Source organism: Drosophila obscura, unplaced genomic scaffold (assembly GCF_018151105.1).
Source record: "Drosophila obscura isolate BZ-5 IFL unplaced genomic scaffold, ASM1815110v1 contig_73, whole genome shotgun sequence".
Taxonomy (NCBI): Eukaryota; Metazoa; Arthropoda; class Insecta; order Diptera; family Drosophilidae; genus Drosophila; species Drosophila obscura.
The window spans coordinates 5,989,510-6,009,739 of NW_024542865.1; the positions used below are offsets into that span (position 1 = coordinate 5,989,510).

At 42.1% G+C, this 20,230-nt stretch overlaps 1 protein-coding gene and 1 long non-coding RNA gene across 2 annotated transcripts in view; both read right to left on the bottom strand.

Moving 5' to 3' along the window:
- Window positions 1-8,138, bottom strand: part of LOC111067043 (zinc finger CCCH domain-containing protein 13) — a 32,170-nt gene extending 24,032 nt beyond the window's left edge. Inside the window, exon 1 of the mRNA XM_041595464.1 lies at window positions 8,043-8,138. The gene's annotated coding sequence lies outside the window, so the exon portion shown is untranslated. The remainder of the gene's footprint in view (window positions 1-8,042) is intronic.
- A 10,623-nt stretch (window positions 8,139-18,761) lies between these two features.
- LOC111067067 lies at window positions 18,762-19,218 on the bottom strand. The gene is made up of 2 exons (XR_002607117.2): window positions 19,011-19,218; window positions 18,762-18,947 (listed from the first exon to the last, which is right to left on the bottom strand). It is a non-coding gene; the product is annotated as an uncharacterized LOC111067067 (long non-coding RNA).
- Window positions 19,219-20,230: the final 1,012 nt, after the last annotated feature.

Below are 20,230 nucleotides of genomic sequence, written 5' to 3' on the forward strand. Positions count from 1 at the left end.
ATAAAAAACACTAAAAAAACAAAAAACAACTACCCGCCAACCCCCATGACTAACGAATCTTAGTCGCATGTACTAGCCAAATCAATTTGTGAGAGATCATAAACAAAATAATACAGCAGCGAATGTCTTTCCGTAGAGTTGTGCACAAATTTCACTCTTTGTTGGATAATGCTTCCGCACAGACAAACGAATATTGGATTGATAGTGTTAGCCTTTACCTTAAACGATGATATATTTTTTATTTATATTTCCATGGGTAACATGACACTGGCATTCACAGCCCTCACCCTACCACCTCCCATCTGCAGTGAAACACAATCTTTGGCATCAAAAAAAAGTGCGAAGAAGAGGAGCAGCAGCAGGAAGAGCACAAAGTTAAGCAAAATAGTAGCATATTTTCTGATTTGTTTTCTACTTTTTATGCTCTTGCGTTTCTCTCAGCGCAGATCCATGTACAAACATGTATTTGCCTCTTGCCACTAGCATGGGGTTTTGTTATTCTTCTTCGTCAGGGTATGGGTATTTATTTGCTTCTGCTTTTTGATGCTTTTATTCAAATATTTTTGCGGCTTCTATTCAAAATAAAAACGATAAAAATCATAAAAAGGAGCGCTCGCTGCTCTTAAATATAATAATTATAACATTTTTCGGTGCATTTATTTCTGTCATATCATCAGGGGCCTACACACACATTCGATTCGAGTACGAGTACGAGTATATCTCCACTTATTCCAATTATTTATCACGCTTTATTTTCATTTATTTTTATTATATTTTCTTCCCTTTTTATTTTTTTATTTTTGTGGATTTCAACGATGCTTCGACGCTGCTGCTGCTGCTGCATGACCTTCATGCAGTCTCTTTTTTTCGTTGGCTTGCGGGGATTGTTGATACTGATTTCTTGACAAAATCTCATACGATATTTTTTGTTGGGGGGCACCAGGCACCGCGTACATGTACAGCACACCCTTCAGCAGCCATTGAAAGGTTTCATTCAGCCTTGGGAGTGCATTCGAAACGGGGAAATGATTTTACTAGTAAAGTTTTGTTTTCCCCAAGGGTGGCCCCCCCCGCGCCTCTCCCCCCCCCTGCTTCCCCGCCCGCTGGCAACCAATTTGGTTTCCACACCTGTGCCCCCCCCCCCCCCCCGCTCCCCCCCCCCCCCCCCCCCCCCCCCCCCCCCCCCCCCCGGCCCTTCTCCCGTGGGTTAATGCCGACCTTTTTTTTGGTTTTGTTTTTTGGGGTTTCTCTGGGAACTTTTTCGATTACGACGAACGTCTGTGGCTGGGGCCAAGGTCGCAAGCAACAACAAATAAAACAAAAAAAAAACAAAAACAAACCCGTGAAAACAAGTTCTATAAATCATCATTATTAACATTTTTAAACATTGTTTTTTGTGTCTGTCTTGTTTCAATAATTAAATTTTTGTTGTGCAAATGAAAAAGTCAAAGTTGAGTGTTGGGCTGTCTGTTGCTGTCACTTTAGGCAACGATTTCATTCGTCTCTCATGAGCAAAGTTTTAATGTCTGATGACAGCAAATATTTGCATTTCCATTTGAATTTCAATTAAATGCCAGTTGTAAAAAAACCCCACAATATATGTTTCATTTATTTGCTCATTGTGTGTTCATTCGTTGCCACACACTTAGTGGCACTTGTTGTGGCAGCAAACAAAAAAAAAAAAACAAAACGCTAATCACGTTTATTAAATGTAATGTATGTATCTGCAACTAACACATGAATCATGACTTTTTGGCCTTTTTTTTTTGGCCATAGATATTTCGAATGGCGGAAGTAGGAAATCATTTCATGAAAAGCGGCTGCCAAAAAATACAAACATAAACAAACAAACAAATTATTAATGGCTCTGTCTCTGGCTCTGGCTCGGTCTCGGGCTCTCTTGTATCGAGTACGAGTATAATCAATAAATGGAGCATGCAAAATGCAAAATCGAGTTCCATTCGCGGCACCAACAAGTCAGTGGGTCATTGAAGCCATAACTCAGACAATTTTGCAGACAAATACGAATGGTACGATCGACACGACTCATATGCGGATTCAAATTCAAAGCCCAAGACCGTATCGATCTTTGCTTTGATTTCGAGGGTCACTTCTATGAAAAGAATAATTTTACACATGCTGCAAATCTATTTTTTATGCAAATAAATTTGTAAGGAAAACTAGAGTTTTCTTTGCTGGCTGCAAGGTCGCTGCGGTTTCCCACGTGGTGGGGCATGCCTCATTTGGGAAAAATGAAAACTTCTGAGCGGCCTCATTACAAATTGCCAACCAACCCAAATGCATTTTGGATTGTGGGATATTCTTGGCATGAAAAATTGGTGTGTGTGTGAAAATACAAAAAAAAATTGTGCACTCAATGGAAAAGCAAAGATATTGTTTGGAAAGTGATGCATCTGAGAGTTTGAGGAAAAGTTATTTAAATATCAAAAGCAAACAATTCGAAGCATGGGTTTTCCTGAGACAGAGAGAGAGAGAGACTAAAAAGTCTAGGGAAAAGTAGTACAAGGTGAGTGCTCTCACCTCCCCATGACAACGAGGTACGAGTATGCTGGCAGCTGAATGCTAGAGCTATTAATAACTACTTCAAATCCCAAACCCAAAAACCAGACGTATTAGTGTGAAAAACATCCATTTTAATTCTGTGAACCATTGTGCCTTAATTAAATTTTAATGCCGTGCAGTGCAGTAAGGTCTTTCTTTCTTCGTGTGGAAATTTGAAGGAAATTAAGTGTGGAAAAGTGCTTGATAAATATACAAAGTACTGGGGGTATTTTTTTTAGCATTAACATGGAGTATCATAGAATAAAAAAAATACTCCACTATTATTTTGGTCAATTGTAAAGAGCTACTGCCCAAAACGAATACTATGGAAAGGGTATCCATAGCTTCGACCCTTAAATAAACCTCCACCTTGCTTTCTTGTATTTCACTTTTGATTTCATTAAATAGCTGAAATTTCATTTGGGGAGCAACATGCGACAATTGAAAGTGTTGTCAATTTTTGCGCGACTCTGCGACTCTTGCGACCAACCGACGACGACTTTTCACTTTTCATGAAAACGAAAATGTTGTCCACTCCGCGGGTCTCAGATTTCCGTCATGATTGTCATGCGACATTAATCTCTGTCTCGTTTTGAGTTTTTGTTTTTGTGTTTCTTTTGTTTTTGTATTTTGTTTTTTTTTTTTTTTGGGAGCAGGTCTCTCTGGTATCATTACGAGTATTATGATTATTATTTCGCCAGTGCCTTTTGTTTTGTTTAACGACACTCGTCTACGTCGAGTACTACATTTTGGCGGTCAGTCGTCGCGTTGTCTCTTTGGGGCTGTGCCCTGATCGCATGGGGTGTGGCATGGAGTCCGGTACGGTTCATATAACCAGACCAGACCCAAGATTTCCCTGCAGACAACAGACCCAACAGCACCCCAGATATCTTTTGATTACATTTTCGCGGTAGTTGTCGTTTTCATTTTCATTAAAACTTTTTTTTTTTTTGTTTTGCTCGTTTTTTTCCCTCCACTTGCAAATGTGAAACGGGTTTCAATTGCAGCAACAAGTAAAATACTACGTGAACCTTTTGGATCGTTTAAATATAATCAAAAATGTCTATCTGTCTGTCTGCGAGGTGTGCTTTTTTTTTTGAAAGACAAGAAAAAGGAGAACCATTTGCAGTTTTGCCCAATATACGCCGGTATATTTTCCAAATTTTTCTAGCACGTTATCTAGTGGTTTTGGGTAATTTTGCCTATTTTTTTGAATAATAAAACTTACAAATAATAAACAAAACAAAAATAATAAAGAAAAAATCATAAATAAAATAAAATATAAAAATAAAATTATATACCATTCAACTACTTTGGCATATTTTTATTTTTGTAGGCATCCAATATATTTACAATAAATTATTGCAAATGAAAAACTCATTTTTGTGGCCTGGCCATATTTTATTTTTGTATTTTTGTATTTTTCGGGTTTTGTATTTATTTATTTTTAGTGTTTGAACGTGAATCATTAGAAAGTAAAGTGCCTGGCTGCATGTATGCATACCCTGTACAAAAGAGAGTTGTAGCACTTTGATGAGATGTTGGAAACTCTGAAATTACTAAAGAATATTCCTGATGCTGCCATATGAATGATAATAGTAGATTCATGCAAAATTCAAACCTTTCCCCTCGTTTGTTTCCCTTCCATATTTGTACATACGTTTTGTATGATCCGAAAGAGTATCTGCAGCTTCGTGTAGCCTTTCACTCTCTGCACCAGCTTCGATACTGGTTCAGCAGCCATCGCCTTTCTCTTAACGAGAGAGCGAGATACTTCGAGGAATGGTTAACAAAATCGCAGCTCAAATCAATTTGGTGCGGTGTTGCTGCCACAAATAAAGAGCGTGATGGAAAGATACAGAGAGAGAGAGAGAGAGAGGGAGACGATGCCCAGCGGCAACGGTAGCAATGGACAATTTATGAGGGGCACCTGAGCCACGGACACGGGGGACCTGCCTGTCTGGATGCTGCTGCTGCTGCCTCCAACTTTGTGGAATTTTTATGGACAATATTTCTTGTTGCTTTCTTTCCGCGACTCCGCAAGCAAAATTAAATGCAAATTAACAAACGATTTTCAACGCAAAAACATAAATAAAAGCGAAAGGGTGCCTGTGTGGGGTTGCTCTGGGGGCAAAAGGAGTTCAGCAAAGGTCAATCTCTAAGGAGCTGCGAGACAAAGAAATCTCATAGCCGCAATGCCTGTGTTCTTCTGTGGTAGCAAAATCAATGAAAAACCATTGTTTCGCCCAAGTAGTGCAGCGCTTTCCACCCACCCAAAAGCAGCCTTCCCGTTTGGAGTTTCAGCCATTATTGATACGACAGCTTCCCAGAGGGAAAACTGGTTGAGAAGTTGGTTTTTTTTTTGTTGTTGTTGCCTTATCATTTGGATGAGTTATAGGTGAAAATTGTCGCGAAAGTTTGTGAGTTATGTTTGAATCAGTTGCTGCTGCTGTTGCTGCTGCTGTTGCCACCGCGCGTCACACACGAAAGAAAATCCATGCTCCATGTGAAGGTCAAGAAACTGGTAACGATAACCCCCCACACCCCACACCTCAATGTTGCCACTGCGGCTGTTGCGGCCGCGTCTGGTATTTAATTAATTAAAGTAAATCGCCTTTTTTGGCAGGGGGCCTGCCTGCACAGCGGCCCGTAGACAGCCATTAATCATTGAATTATTAGCGCACATTTCCGTTCACCTTCAATAAATTAGAGACGGCAGGCAGCACAGATCTCTGGATCTGCGGGCCTCAAACTCAAGATTTTAACTCTTGAAGGGGTAGGGGGTGGTGGTCGGTCAAGCTCCATGGGTTTTCCACGACATCAAATGTGGTAATATTTACATGCCCACTTTTGAAGTGCAAAGAATGAGGGCATGTATTGCAAATACTTACACAATATTGCCTCTGCTGAAATCTGAAAATTATCATCCGCTTCTTTCTCTCTCTCTCTCTGTGGGTTTCCCCCTCCCCTGTTCGCCCAGTGTTTTTTTTCTGTCTAAAATTTTAAATCGCAAAATCATTTAATTAGCAAACAACTTCCGCGCACGCTATAAACCATAATTTTTCGAAATTAGTTGTCGCCCCAACCCGATGCTTTCCGCCCCGCCCGAGCAATGGAACTTTCTATATACCCTTCCAAATGGTATTTTCATTACGAATTGAGCTCTGAAAGGCAATGCAAATTTTGAATTTTCGTTAGCCCCAATAAAGAAATCAGAAAGGAATTCCGTGACTGCAACGTGGAAGGATCGCTGGCATAACATATATTTATTGGGTATTCAAAGCTTCGACTTCTGCTTCGTTCGTCTAGCCTTCCTTTCGAGTGTGTGCAAAATATATTTCCATATAGAAAGTAAATGGAATTTCGCATCCCCCAAATGGGCGGGGGAGTGCTCTGCCAAGACCCACATATCTGCACTCGCTCTCTCACTCTCTCTCTCTCTTTCTCTGTGTCTGTGTGCGACCTACACCTTGCAACGAATGAACGAGCAACAGAGTGTCTGGCCGCCCCATCGCATTGTCAACGGGCAATCAGTGAAAGTTAAATCGAACAATGGATGTTCCCGTTCCCTCTGCACACTCCAACCCATGGAAGCTGTCTGTCACTCACACCTGCTGGAGCCTCTGGGGCACTCGGGACTGGGTTGGCGTTGGCTGCGGCGTGCTGCGTGCTGCACAGGTGCTGTGCCATTGTTGTGATTTCACACTCGAACACTCGACAGAGAGAAAAGTGAAAAGAATCTCCGACATCTCCAGCTCCATCTCCATCTCCGACATGAGAAATACTTAAAAACTTACGCTCACGCACAAGCGTCCGAAAACAACAAAAAGATCCCCAAGCAGGCGCTACGGTACGGGTACGAGTAGCTCCAGGTGGTCGGTGGCTTGGAGACATTCAAATTTAATTAACGCTCGTGTGAAGCGTGTGGCGCCCAGAAGCAAAATTGGCGAAGACAGCAGACCAGCAACACGAAGAGCCCAAACAGCAACAAAAGCTACAGCTCACATCCAGCGAGGAATTTACAGAGAACACTGGAAGAAGTATCTGTGGGTATAAATATGATTTTCCATTCCCTTAAATATCTCTTGCAGAACGAAACAACAACAAAAAAAAGATCGAACAAGTTGCAAGATCAGATAGAAATCAGTTGACCGAATGATTAACCAGACATATCCATCGCAGCCATCGCAGCCATGCACCATGTTTCGAGTATGCAAATAATAATGGAAATGGCAACAGCAACAGCAGCAACAGCAATCTGTGAAGAGACTGCAGTGTTTTTAAAGTGGCATTAAATTCCAAGCGACTGCAACGAAGCGCAAAGATGAAATGGGCTGGCAATAGGGGTATGGGATGGGATGGGATAAGATGGGCTGGGGAGCAGTGATGGGAGGCCACAGAAAATCTCAAAATGCTGGAAAACTCGTTTCGTCTCAGCCTAAAAGAAAATTGTAGATAAAAATAAATAACGAAAACGAAAACTAAACAAGAAATGTTTCGATTCAAGGAGCCACAACGAATGGCCTATACCCTAAACACAAAAAGTTTAAGAATATTCTAGAACTTTCTTTCTATAGAAAAAAATACCAGAAGAATACAAGGAAAAAATACTTGTAAAATGGTGACAAAAGGACAGAGTATACAGGGTATACACTCGGCTCAAAGACAGCACATTTGCCTTCGCGAAGTCCGTGAGGCGAGGAGTTTTCTGCGGCTGAGAAGGCAAAGAATTTTCCTAGCCAACATCTTGATTGTGTGCTCCCCTCCCCGCCCCACTGCCATCCAATTGCTGCACCATCCATATCCCCCCAGATGGAGGAGCCGCTTGTATACTTGATTTCTATGTTGTTTATGAATTTGTTGGGCCATCAGGCAGTAGCCACAACCACAGCCACAGCCACAGCATCATTTTGGAGAGGCCTGGGCCTGCAAATGGACCTGCACCTGGAGCTCAAACTGAAGTTGAAGCTAAAGTTGGGCTTTGGGCCCCAGGTGAACGGTCAAGTCATAAATAAAAGATATTCTCTTGCAACATTTCGCAGATGTTGTTGTTGTTGCTTTAATTACACTTGTGGTGGCACATCACAAAGAACCTGTGATGTGTAATGCCTTATGAGCACGCTTAATGGGTGCCTGATGATGACGACTCTTTGGTAAGATTTTCCTCCGCATCTACTCTTCTAATCGTATCTTGGATGCTGCTTGTAGAGCTTGACAAACATTTAAGCTCGAATTTAGGCCAAAGCCCAACTTAATGTTGGCCTTTCGGTACAATCTGCCGTGTGCTTAGCAATTAGATGACGAAAAGCACTATAAAACGAGATTCTTGGCTTGTTTATAACTGTTGTTTATATATTCCCAAAAATATTCTAAGCTTTCACTGCATTGAAAAACATCGTTGAATTTAATATACAAAATTCTGCAGAAAATATTTTAACAATCTTCCAATAATTTGGTGAAAATGTGGACCTTTAACTTACCCACTCTGGGCTGGGCTGCCGTAGATCATTAATTAAAAACACACCACAAACAAAAAAAATCTTTAAAAAAACGAAAAAGAACTTGAAAATCGAATGCGTTTGGGAGTGTTGCGGGTTGGCTTACGATGTCTTGGAGCGGCGCGAACAGACTAACAAAAGAAATGCAAAAACAAAAACAAACGGCGCAGAACGCAAGACAAACGTACGAAAAGATGGTAAAGAGTGGCTAGGCAAAGGTAAAAGAGAAAAAGAAGAGAAGAGAAGGAAATTAAACCGGTCTTTCATCTGACAGTGGGTTGGTGTCTCCACTAAAGGTTAGCCGAGACAAAGTACCTTGTGGTAGACGAGACATCAACCATTTAAATTCAACAAAATAAAACATCAATCTATCTCGGACATCAACCTATCGTTAAAAAGCCCTAGTACTGAACTAAAATGTACTAAAAGTCGATATCGCCACCATTCAATAGGCTAGAACCAAAAATGGTGAATAAGTTCTAGGCAAAAAATTAATATTATTATGATATTATTGCCTCTGAATTTTTAGAGTACGAAGACTTCAAGTAAAAGGCTGCCGAGATTGTTTCTTTTTTCCCGTTGGTGCACAAGGAATATATTATCTTGGAGGACTTCTTGGACAGTCTGTTTCTTGATATATATTCTTCACAATGATTCCTCTATTTTGAAAATTCTCATATGTATATCCATAAATATAATAAATATTCTCTTAATTTGTGTGGTTTAAATAGTCCTTAAATATACATACATATGTACATATGTATGTACATACATACATATGCAGGTAGATTATATTCGTATCATATATTCGAAATAAGTCGAGTTTTCAGTTTGTGTTGTATTTTTGAAATGAAATTATGATTTCATTTCGAGTTTTTTCGCAATGTTCTCGTTGGAAAAACATTTTCATAGCTACGCACCGAACACAATTTTTAAACTTTCGCCATGAAAATAATAAAAGTTTTAGTCAATTTTTGTGTGGCGCTCGCGATTGCAGCAGGGATTGGATGGATCCCATGCCATGCCCCCAGGATGTTGGAGGAGGGTGGCACGCACAAAAGTTTCGACTGAGAGAGAAAAAGAGAAAGAGCGGAATAGGGTGAGGGAGAGGTAGAGGGAGAGACACACATTACCCGCGGCTTGGCGCAGCACAAAGCCAAAAACCGCAAAACTATGAAATATCTATGTGGGATCGGAATACATACATACATATATACAGTATATGCATACATACATATATAAATTGTAGATGTACATGCCACAGATAGAGATACATTCACTCGCTTGCGCTTACGCTTACGCTTACGCCAAATGAATGCCGGAAGTGGGTTTGCAAAAAGGCCAAAAAGGATGCGTACGATACGATACGTACGATACGCTCACGGATAAACGAACTTGAACACATTTTTGACAGTTGTGCGTATAAATCTTGAAATGTTTTAATTTGCTTGCGAATCGATTTAAAGCGCAAGCGGAAAACGTAGGGCACGGCACACACACACACACACACACAAACTGACGAAAAAAACCAACAGATAATCCGCATTTGTACCAAAAAAAACCGAGAAAGAAGAAGGAAACGTAAAGGAGAAGAACGTAGAGCAACGGCGGAGCAGCAAACGTAGTCGTTGCGTATGATTTATGAATGACATTTCAGCCTCATTCACATACCCTGCAATGCGAGGCACGCGCTGTGCATGAGGGGTATGCTGGCACATGCCATCAATATGGGCGAGAGTTGGGCCATGTGAGACAGTGTTGGGAATATTCAGGTATTCTTTTAGGAGGATTTTGGATTTCAAGGAGTGTTGGGAGGAAGGATTTTTGGGAGCATGGGGGAAAGTATATTTTGAAGGATTTTCTAGGATGTTTTTAAATTTAAGTTTCCTGATGTTTTATCGTGCATAATATTTTTCTAGTTTTGTTATTTGTATTTCTAGTTAGATATTGTCTGGCAGTATTCCAGTTTCTCTCATCCTCTTTGGAGGGTATTCAAGTGTGCGAGCGCACGCTTGGGGCAGCAACTTTTGGTCGCTTGAGGTTTTCCTTTTACAACTCTGTGTTCTCTCTGTGTGTGTGTGTGTGTGTGTGTGTGGAGCAGAGCAGCGCGAATTAGCCAAAAGCCGATGCCGATGTCCGTGCCCGTGCCCCAATGCCATGGGAGTGGTGTTTACCTTTAAAGCGTTACAGGGCACTCGCCATTTTTTCATTCTTACAGATTTTGGTCTCTCGCCTGTTGTGTTTCTCTGCCTGTCTGTCTGTCTATCTCTCTGTCTGTCTGTCTGTCGTTTTTAGTGGTCCAATCGAGTCCCGTCCCTGGGTCCTGAGTATCATATTTTTGCATTGACCCACGGACATGGATGGACCCAAGCCGAAATCGAACCAAAGCGACGCGAAAGCGAGGCCTGTATGGGGGTGGGGGGAATGGGATTAAGAATGGGAATGGAACTGTCGACTGTCGACTGTGACCAGGGCCTGCCTCTCTTCGGGTTTTTTTGCTCTTGGCGTTTATAGATTGAGTACTTTATCAAAAAAACGAGACATCAAAGCGTATATCATGTCAGCTCCAGAGACGCAACGACTCCTCTCCGACTCTGACTCTGACTTCGACTCCGATGAGCGGATGGAGTACTGCATTTGCATGCAGCATGCATGTGCCCCTCCCCTGCCCTCCTCCTCCCCTGCCCTCCTCCTCCATGTCCGCCCTGTCCGCCCTGTCCGCTCTGTCCTCCTGTGCCATAACTTAGCCAATGGCTCCGCTTGGGCGCCATTTTGTTTATCTTTGTCGCTTTTTCATGGGCCCAGGCAGCATGAGGGGTCCTCCACAGGCCACAAAGTTAGGCCAAAGCCTTCGCCATCGATGCTGCCGCCGGTAGTTTTATGTGGAAGGTGGGAGCTGTCCAGGTGGAAGGACGGTGTGGGGTTCTAACATCGTTTTGAACTTGAATTTTGTGCTGGACACTTGAATGGAGTGACTAATAAATAGAGGCAGACACACAGAGGAGACCTGTAGAACTATGATGGAATGTCTCCAAAAGCGTATTTGTGCTTCGGTGCAGCGATCCCGCTCAGGCAGTTCTTATCGAGCGCCAAGCATCATCATCATCAGTGAGTCAGTGACTCATTTTTTTTTTTTGGAGCGACTGCATCTACTGCTCCCATAACCATTCTCGCGTTTCGCCCGATTTCGATCTCTCGTGATCATGGTACATTAGGTTTCACGCTCCCACAAATGAATGGAATGGATCGACATCGACAGAGTCATGCCATGAATGAAACTCTATTGTGGATAGTCGAAGGCAACTACTGTGCTCCTGCCATGTATATTTTTTTGTGGGCGTTCAAATCAGTTGCCAGCCATCGAGTGGGTGCGTTTTTTGCTTTTCTTTTCTTTCTCAGGCTTTTGTCTCTAAGCAACGATTGATCGGGGGGGGTCTAGCCCCCTACCTACTCTCTGCTGCAGTGTGTACGGAGATCGTTGAAAGTTCTGATGCAAATTGCAGCAGCAGCAGCACACGGAAATATATAACAATATTCAGGCAGCTAGAGCAGAGCCTAAAGAGTGCCCATTGAGAGTGAGAGCGAAGTAGCTGAAAGATGAGTGTCACTCGGCTCTGAGTTCTGAGTGCAAATCATTCATTTTGTGGGTACAGAGCCGAGGGCATCAGCACATCTCCAGAGCACCTTTCAGGGCACACAGCAGGAAATCACAAATCACAAAGCTAGTCCCAGAGACAGCGAGAACAACCTGACTTTTCTGATTAATTTTGAATAAATGCAAATGCAAATGCGAATAACGAATATGAATAACGAATATGAATACTCGCGCACACATTTCGCCAAGGTTATCCTCCTGACTGACAGCTGGATAAAGGGCCACGCGAGAGAGATGTTTTTTTTGCTGGGCCCATAAAGGAACGGAACCCAGCGATCCCAATAGCCCCATAGCCCCATCCCCCAGCCCCCAGCCCCATTGGGATCCTTGATTCCTTTCATACGCCTGTCGCTTTTGATAAATCTGATGGTTTTTGTGTGTGCGGCTGAAATATAACTTGTTGTGATAATTTCGTTGGCGAATTTGTTGCGCAAATATCAAAATAAAATTAATTTCCTTTTTTTTTTTTTTTTGCTCGCTCTCTCAGGTGGAAGAAGGTTCTGGACTGTGGAGCATTTGGCACTTGGCGATCCCCGCGATGCCTTTGCTGCGATCCCATTTCATGAATGAAATCGGGTTTCGTCTTCGTCCTCGTCCTCGTCTGTGTCTTTGTCTTCATTCCCTTGCTACTTCTTATCGTTTGCCTTCGTTTGCCGCGCCGCACCGGAAATTGAAATTTTAAAAGTTTTGACGTTTGCTTAGTTCTCTGTCTCTCTGTCCACGTCTCTGTCTGTTCTCAGTCTGTTTTCTGTATCTTCTCTGTCTACATTTAAATGAGAGCAAAACGCTGGAGCAACCCAACCTGCTGCCTCTGTTGTGACCATAACACGAGCCACGAGTCTGGTCTGTCCGAGAACCTGAAATTAAAATTAACAAAAATATTAATTGGCAGAATGTTGTTGGACATTTCCATCTGCTCTTCCATCTGCTCCTCCCACAACCAGAGTACCTCCACATCTGTAAATGTACAACTAGACATACATACATATATATCTGTAGCTGTAGCTGTATCTGCATCTGCAGCTGTATCTGTGTATCTATGTGGCTCTATGTGTCGTTTTCCTGTTTCCGTTTGATATTTTCATTTCCATTCAAACATCTATTTTGATTGCGGAAGGAAAGTGCCCAAAATTTGCGACAAATTAAATGCCAAAAAAACAGAACTCCATAGAGGAATCTGCGCCTGTCGTTTGGCTCTTTGAACACCTGGCTATCTGTAGTCCTTTCATATTCTTTAATTTCCAGAATATACATAGGACCATACAGTACATATGGTACATACATAAATTGTATTACATTTTGTACATATGTATGTATTTTCATTTATATTTGATTTACATATATTTTGAATATTTTTTCTATGCAAAAAAAAAAAAAATAAAAATCACGCATGATGCGCATGCAGAAATTATTTTAATTTTCAATAAAAATGCAAATATATTATTTATAATTTTTGTGCACTACAAAAAAAGAGCCCCACACACACACATACACATAGAATAGATAGATATATACGATATACATATATGTACAACCCATAGAACATTTTGTGGTAGCAACAGCAGCTGCCACATGTGGCATAGGCGTGTGGCAAATGTTCGCTGGGTTACAAAATATTTGATGTGGCGACAATTTGACGGCTGCTGCTGCTGTGCTGTGGGGGGAAATTACAACAAAAATCCATTGGAGGAGAATGGCGGAAAAAAAAAAACGAGCGGTATATAGAAAGTGACAAGCCGTCAAACTGACAATCTGACGAAACAGAAGGCCTGACTTGCAGCAGCCTTGTTTAACATATTTCCACGGGTCATGGGTCACAGCTGATGGAATGGGCGTTGAATGTGGGTTGGGTTGGGCTTCGGCTATCGCGAATATCTGTTTTTTGGGAGTAGAACCTTATTTAAAGATCTAACCTAATATCTTTGATTTTCTTGTATGCCTGCAGCAACATTACCCAGTGAAAAGTATTCAAATATTATCGAAACCTTTTTTGATTTGCTGTGTAAACTGTTATGAGAACCTAACCCGATCTGAGTCCAGGGTATTATAGTGTTGCGGTGATCGACTGCAAGCGTTTTGAGAGCATCGAAGATTCGTCTATTCCCTTATCAATTTTCTAGCATTTTTTCCTCTGTTCAATAAAATGCATTTGATGTGCGTACATTTTTTCATATATGTATTTATTTTTGACCTGCGAATCGGTTGAGAGATTTTTTTTTTGTGGTTTTGTTTTAGCGGCCTTGGGGGTCTGTGAATTTTGTACCCGAACTAAACTGTCAACTGCAGTTTTTTGCACGGGATTCGATGGGGCTTGCAGGTATTTTGGGGACGGTGTGCCACGCTCCAGGAAATTATCAAAATGCAATTTTCAATTAAATGCCAAGAAAAACACGCAAAAGAAAAACAAAAGCGGAAACGAAAATAAAAAACAAATCGCTTAAAAAAAAATGATATTTTGTATAAAAAATTACATTTAAATGGAATTATATGTATGCCATTGTGGCGTCTGCCTTTGACGTCCGAGGGATGTACACTGTACAGTATCTACACACACAGATGAAACAGAGAGAACATTAAAATGACTTTGTGTAGAATCAATGGTAAAGCGTTTATTAATCTATTAATATAATTATATTTTAATAATAAAATATAAATATTATAATATTATAATAATAATATAATATTTTTATTTTAATTATATTTTTTCCATAAAGGGGATAGCAAGGAATTTTCGGTGTTAATGTCATGCAGTATCCCCCCATGGAATATCGAGAATTAGTTCAAGAACATTTAAACCAATTAAAAAGTGCTCCAAAATTGCATCTGCATCTGTAACTGAAGAGCACCTGACAGTGGATTTCATTGACCTGAAAAATAAGATTGCAAACTCGGACCGTTAAGTACCCCTCCCCCCTAACATATGCCCGTGCAACCCGTACGATCCAAAAAAGAAGAAAAAAAAAAGGCATGAACAATGGGCGTAAGCCAAAGCCGTAGATGAAAGACAGAACTTAAACCGAAATGCAGACAATGAAGAAATGAAGAATCCGCGCCAGCGAGGATTTTGGGTGGCAAAGCCGACAGCTTAGAGGCCCAGATGTTGCACTTTGTACCTGTGACTGTGACTGTAAGTGCAACTGCAACAACTGAAAGTGTGAACGACACTGTGTCTGCTCTGTCCCCTTTTTTCTTGTTGTTATTGTTGTTGATTCCGAAGGTGCGCGTGCGGTCGCTCGGTCGGTCATCATCATTTGTCATCAGGCAAAACGGATCCCATCCCATCCCATCCGATCCGATGCGATGGCTATCTTAAATCACAACTGCTGCCGCCCTCGCACTCGCCATCGTCCTCACTTTCATTATGTTTTGTCAGCGAGCGATTTGGTTCGAGGTTCTCACTCTTAACGGGCACTGGCACGGGCACTTTACCCTTTGCCTGCTCTCTTCTGCTGGTTGCTCAACTGTGTTCAAAAAATAGATACATTTTTTTTTATCTTCTGTTTGTTTGTTGATTTTTATCGCATTGATTAGTGCATACCAGAGGAATTATTTACCTAAGCAAATGGCACAGAATCTTGAAGATTTCCCATTTCTCATTTCAATCTCTGCTGGGAAGATGCCCTTCTCTCTCTCTCTCTCTGATAAGTTAATCACATTTGGAATATTCCATATGCTGTGCAGGCGGAAGCTAATCTCAAAATGAGGGGGAGAGGAGCGCTGGTGTATCTGTATCTCTGTCTCTTAAGAAATTGTGTTGCAAGAGCCAGAGCCACGCATCAATGCACTTGGGAGTGTTGCCGCCGGCAGCGAGACAGAGGACACAGGACCACAGGACAGGGGGGAAGTGGGACTGTTCTGGGTCCTCGGGGGGGGTGGAGCTGTGTCAAGTGTCAAGTGTCGACATCTGACGGACGCAAGTGTCAACCATTGTGGAGAGTAAGGGCAAATGTCGTCTGTCTGTCGTCTTCTGCTTTCCACTCTCGTGTTTCCAGTGTCTCCTGGCGATGTTACGGGTCACCGCCCACTCTTGGGTGGGGGTGGGGGTGGGGTGTGGGGTCATCTCTAGCCCTGCGGCTCCTCCTTGGCTACTGACCATGGCAACGCACGCACACGAGCGCAAGTAATCATAATAAAGGACCAGAGAGGACCTCTCGCCACTAGGAAAATCTTATTTCACGCTGCAAAACCACAAGGGAACGTGCCACACACACACCGCAGCGGCAATAGCAGCAACAGCAGCAGCAGCACAAGAAAAATTGCCACAAAGAGAGAAAGAGTGAGAGAGAGTGAGAGAGAGAGAGAGGTAGGGAGCGAGAGAGAGAGAGTAAGCGATAGACAGGACAACGACAAGGACAACGACGACAGGCGAAACATGGTGACATTGTAATAATTATGCCAAAGATTATCCTTAGACCCTGCGCGACCCTCCTTCACACACACACACACACACACACAACACACACACACAAACACAGAGCTGTAGGAAGGAAGGAAGGAAGGCAGAGGTGTGAGGGCGGCGACTGTTTGTGCCGCAGGACAACGGCAACGACAAGGACGACGACAACGATACGATGTTGCCTGCCCGTCTGCACGTCTGGCTGCCTGGCTGCCAGCCGCCGCGAGCAAGCGCGTTAAGTAGATGAGCTTCAATTTGTGTGTGCCTCCCGCACCTCCTTCCATCCATCCTTCCATCCATCCATCCATCCGTGCGTCCAGCCATCCATTCCTGTCCCTGTCCCTACCTATCCACCCAACCATGTACCTTACGTCGTTCCTTGAGGTGGTCCCTGTGGATGGGGCGGATATCCTGTAACCAGATTTGCCCTATGTGATTAAGAAAGTCATTGAGATGGTCTCGTCCTCGATAAGCCCCTAACCATTTCTATCTTCTGTTTCTATGCCCTCTATCGCTCTGGCAGAGAGAGAGAGAGAAAGAGAGTCGCTTGATTTTTATGAGTTGTTGGTCAGCGACACCCAGAAAGACAGAGAACGAGGCAAGTTGAACACTTAAACTTTTTCGGTCAGGTGTGGACAGGTGTACCTTTGATTCTTTATGGGTGAGACGCTGGTGGACACCGTCAAGTATCAGGATCTTGCTATCAAGAATACTTTGATCAACAACAATAACCACATTAAGTATATTTATAAGTATTTATTTATAGTTATAAGTATTTATATGCTTGTCGCTCTAGGATGGAAAATACAAGATACAAATACCTTCCACCACAAACGCATTTAATCCAGCATCAATTGTTATATAATTATTTACCTTTGATTGAAATAAATCCACAATAAAATATAAATTACTTCAAGTTCGAAGTATCAAAATATTCCGAATATTTTTGAAACTTTTTCTTCATCATTTCCAGCTGCATTGTGCCACAGAGAATATGTGTCCCATATTATGGAACACTTTGATATCTAGGGTATACCAAACTTCGGTTTGCGCCCACCCCACAAAAAACTAACTCCACTTTCTTGCTCCTTGTTGTTGTCACGCTTGTAAATTGCTGTTGCTGTTGCTGCTGCTGCTGTTGTTGTTGTTGTTGCTGTTGCTGTTGCATGTTTCATGATGACGATGACGATGACGATGATGTTGCCTCCTTTTGGGGCCTGTTATCGCCTCTGCTGCATCTTCAGGTTCACGAAAAACAAATGGTGGAAAACGAGAGACAGCAAAAAATAAAAATAAAATACAACGAACAACAAACAACAACAACAAATAAAAACGGCAATAGATTTTTCTTGTGATTTTGGTTGGTACCGTTTTTAGGGCCACGTTTTGTTGCCAAGGCTAATTAACAAGAGGCAAACGCAACAGCAACAAACGAATGACGACCACGGCACAGTGGGACACAGTGGGACAAGATCAGACATTTTTCTCCAAAAAAAGCGTGTCTGAAAAGAGCATCAAAAGGGAGCAGAAGATTGTGTGCATTCTGCACACACTATTTGACTGTTTTGTGCCACTGTGCACTGTGCGCATTTCCTCCGCAACGACGACCGACAAAACCAATTTCGCGACATTGTGGGCGTGTCACAGGCGGCATTGCTTTTGCTCTCGTGACAAAAAGATGGACAGCCCTGGCAAACAAATGTCGAGCAGATAGGACAGACCGACCAGACACGGTAGTACATAGTGCATAGGGGCGACCGGTGGATTGGTGGGGGGGGTTTGGAGAGTGAGTGTCAACGGTTATGCCAGGGACCGCTTTTTGTGTTTGTTTTAGATCGCAATCCCCAATCGCAATGCCCTCCACAGAAACACATAGAACAAAAAAAAAAAAAGAGAAAAAAGGAAGCAACAAAGTACGGGGCCAACTGATGGCGCTGCTTGAGTGACACGGACACGAAACTAAACTGACACTTCAAACGACAGCCAGCAGCAGCAACAGCAACAGCAGCAACAGCAGCAGCGGCAGCAGCAGTGGAAGACTCGTTGGAAAATGTGTCAAAAAGCCCAGGGAAAATGAAGCGGAAAAACTCATCAAAATCAAAATCAAATTCAAAACTCAAACCAAAAAGTCAAAAACGGTAGCCAAGCTGCCACACATTCTTTCTGTCATTTTGTTGCCTCATTTTGTGGAATACTAGAATATTTCGTTGGATAATTGAATTTCCCTAGTTTGCCCCCAACACATTTTGTCCATGGGTTAAAGCCAGCCGCCTAATCAAGCCGCCATCTGACATTCAACTAATTTGACAGGCACACAAATTATTTGTGTGATATTTTTGGTATATTTTTTTGAGTCGGAAATTTGGATTTTTAATTATTTCCGAATGTCCATTGCAGCCGCACAAATTATGCCAATCATTTATCTACCTTTTGGCTACAGTTCTTTCACCATATTCATTTTAGAATTAATCTGAGCTCACCTTTCCTTGCAGAAGGAATCGATGTTGGGCTATGGATTTACGCACCATTAGAGCTACAGCAATGGCCTCTGAATCGGTTACCTATCTCATCGATATTAATTACCTATTTGAACATTTTTCTAACGATCCTCCTCTTCTCTCTTTTCTTGCAGATATACAAATAAAACTAATTTGGTAAGTAAATGCTTTTATTTTGGTATCAGAGTATTAGAAGTGGGCAGCCCAACGTTTTCCGGCTGTTCAACTGTTGCTCTGTCTCTCCATGCTAGGGCCTTCGATTTCGCCAAGGCCTGCCAAGGACTCGTGAATCACATACAAAACTACCTTGTGGCACTTGGAAGCTGAAAGAAAATCAGCTGAAAACAAAAATGTACAAAGACAATTAGGCAGAGAATTGGAGGATTTTAAATGGCACACACCCGAACAATGCTTAAATTTAGGCGCTTGACGAAAGCGCCAACATCGCAAACCAATGTAAAAAATTTATAAAATTTAATCATTTTGTTTGGGGTCTCAAATTTAGAGGGATTTAACGAAAGGCAAAGATTTTGTAGACTGACAAGTGTGTAGACAAATTCTATAATGACATTTCCAACGTGGGTACATATTTTCATAGCTCGTACTCACATAGCCTTTAAGTTTGTGATCCGGAACAAAGTCCGTTGAAGCAGAATCATAAGGAATTATCATAACTAATAGCTATCAGATTGAAGCAGATCGATTGATTATAATCATTAATAATTATTATATTCAGAATAAACTAAACAAATCGTTTGGCTTCTTCTTTAAGCAGTGCTTGCGAGTGTATCTCTATCTATCCATCTATATATTTCTATTGTTCCAATAATCGCTTTTACCTACTGCTAACCTGTTCTTTGCCTACTTTACTTGTGCAATGAGATAAACTCTGTGGCAGCAGGGTATACTTATAATTGTGATTGTGAATCGAAGATGGAAGCATCTTCATCGAAAGCCTGTCTTTCCACTCTTTGCTTTTCCATTTTACAATATACATATACATATGTGGGTATGTATATTTTGTGGTTTTTTTTTACTCCCCATTTGACATATTTCATGGTGAAGTGAAACGCCTCCTCACTGCCGCTGTTACGTCTGGCAGTGTTTGGCTTCTGTTTTCAGTTTTTTTTTGCCTGCTCTTTCGCCTGCGCCTCTTTGGCATTTAATTACAGGGTAGCCTGTACGGGTACGCTGCTGCGGCTGCTGCTGCTGCTGCTACGGCTGCCTGGCATTGCTCGCGTTCGCGTGCCCCAGCCAGCCAGCCAGCGATTAGATGTGGCCAAAAGATACGCGCACGTTTATTAGATTCCATTAACTGATTGCCAGAGTCCGAGAGAGGCATATACATCTGTAGTATGTAGTATGTATATGTATATCCATCCCGTATGCATATGCCGCAGTACATGACACGCCCCATTGTTGTATGGCTGCTTGTTAACGCCCCCCCCCCGCAACCAGTGGGGCAGCACAGGAGGGGGAAACGAGAAGCCCCGCTATCCAAAATCTATTCAATTAAAATGCAAAAGTCATAAATCTCATAAATTATTGCATTTTAAATGGCCTTCCATTTAGATATTGTCGTTGCTTTGGCGCTGCGTTGTGTTTTGACATTTTGTTGCTT